This window comes from Rattus rattus, chromosome 3 (genome assembly GCF_011064425.1).
Source record: "Rattus rattus isolate New Zealand chromosome 3, Rrattus_CSIRO_v1, whole genome shotgun sequence".
NCBI classification, from domain to species: domain Eukaryota; kingdom Metazoa; phylum Chordata; class Mammalia; order Rodentia; family Muridae; genus Rattus; species Rattus rattus.
Window position 1 is genome coordinate 35,598,596 of NC_046156.1, and position 2,359 is coordinate 35,600,954.

The window sequence follows — 2,359 nt, forward strand, 5'->3', positions numbered from 1 at the left end:
AGACACAGAGGTGAATAAATTAGACTGCACTCACTCTGGGGTTTCTTCGAGAGGAAGACACCAGCATGATGCCGCCATGTAGCGGACCACACTAGAATTCTATGTTAAAAGTTTTGCAGGATTCCTGACTGTTTTCTCACAGTAGCCATACTGTTTAGACGGCATGAAGCCCTGAATCATTCCCTGCCTCCATCAATTATTTTGATTGTTATATGTTAATCACTGCTTTACTTTCATTGTGGCCTTTATGCTGTTTAAAGCATCGCTTTATCTTGTATGCTTGCCTCCCTCTCCCTACGGGGCAGGTGGCAGGGAGTACCCAAAATTCCTGTACCCTGTGCAACCATTGTTCCCATAGAGGCCACAAGAGGGAGCCAGATCCCCCACTGGAATTAAAGATGGTGATGATCCTCAGTGTGGGTGCTGGGATTGAACCCAAACCTTCCATGACAGCAACCAGTACTCTTAACACAGAACGATCTCTGCAGCTCCACAACCGACACTTTTATTTCTTCTTAGCTCTTTTCTCCTTTTTAAAATTTCTTTCTTTCTTTTTTTTTTGTGAAGTGCCATTCCATTCCATTTTCTTTTCTTTTTCTTTTTTGTTCTCTCCTTTTTATTAATGCTTTGAGAATATCCTACAATGTACTTTGATCAAATTCAACATTTCCTTATCTTTCCTTCTTACCCAATTTTATGTCCACCCCCTTTTAAAATTTTTTTTTGTAAAAAATTATTGCTATTGCTATGTTAATTCCATCTTATAGGAGATTCTGCAATACCTGCCCTTCATAACATATTTTCTTTTTTTTTTAATTGGATATTTTTTATTTACATTTCAATGTTAATGTCCAGTTTCTCAAACATAAGGGACCTATACCATCCCCCTTCCCTTCTTTGATAAGGGTGTTTCCCTCCCCAACCACCCCCTCTTCCCACCCCCTGCCCACTGACATTCCATTACTCTGGGAGTTCCAGCCTTGTCAGGACCAAGGGCTTCTCCTTCCATTGGTGCCCAACAAGGCCATCCTCTGCTACATATGCAGCTGGATCAGTCCATGTATAGTCTTTGGGGAGTCGTTTAGTCCCTGAGAGTTATAGTTGGTTGTTGTTGTTGTTCTTAAGAGATTGCAAGACTCTTCAGCTCTTTCATTTCTTTCTCTAATTCCTCAAACAGGAATCCTGTTCTCAGTTCAATGGTTTGCTGCCAGCGTTCGCCTATGTATTTGACATATTCTAGCTGTTCCTCTCAGGAGAGAGCTATATCTAGCTCATGTCAGAATGCACTTTTTAGCTTCATCAATCTTATCTAGTATTCATGTGGTCTGTGGATTGTATCTTGAGTAATTTGAGATGTTGGAGCATCTTTTGGGTAAATGCCCAGGAGAGGTATAGCTGGGTCCTCAGGTAGTGTATTGTCCAATTTTCTGAGGAACCTCAGACTGATTTCCACAGAGGTTTGACCAGTTTGCAATACCACCAACAATGGAGGAGTGTTCCTCTTTCTCCACATCCTTGCCAGCATCTGCTGTCACCTGAGTATTTTTTTATCTTTGCCACTCTGACTGGTGTGAGGTGAATCTCAGGGTTGTTTTGATTTGCATTTCCCTGATGACTAAGGATATAGAGCATTCCTTTAGGTACTTCTCAGTCACTTGATATTCCTCAGCTAAGAATTTTTTGTTTAGCTCTGTACTCCATTTTTAATTTGGTTATTTGACTCTCTGGAGTCTAACTTCTTGAGTTATTCATATATTTTGGATATTAGCCCTCTATCAGAAAAAGGATTGGTAAAGATCTTTTCCCAATCTGTTGTTTGCCATTTTGTCCTAATGACAATGTCCTTTGCCTTACAGAAGTGTTGCAGTTTTATGAGATCCCATTTGTCAATTCTTGATCTTAGAGAATAAGCCATTGGTGTTTTTTTTTCCTCAAGCTTTATTGTTTTTTTATGGTAGTTAATTATCCTTTTTTTTTTTTTTTTTTTTAAAAGATTTTTTTTATTCATTTATTATATATAAGTACACTGTAGCAGTCTTCAGATACACCAGAAGAGGGCATCAGATCTCTTTACAGATGGTTGTGAGCCACCATGTGGTTGCTGGGAATTGAACTCATGACCTCTGGAAGAGCAGTCGGGTGCTCTTAACCGCTGAGCCATCTCTCCAGCCCTAATTATCCTTTCTTAGTAGTTTATCTGAAATATACAAATTGTTATCCACGTTACCCTGCTAACCAGTGTAACACCAGAATTTATCAGCTATCTAATTCTATCATAGCGTTGTTGAGTGTGTCTCCAACCTCTTCCTTCTTTCTACAATGCCTAGCCTGTTGTAACCAACGTGTACTTTTAACTATT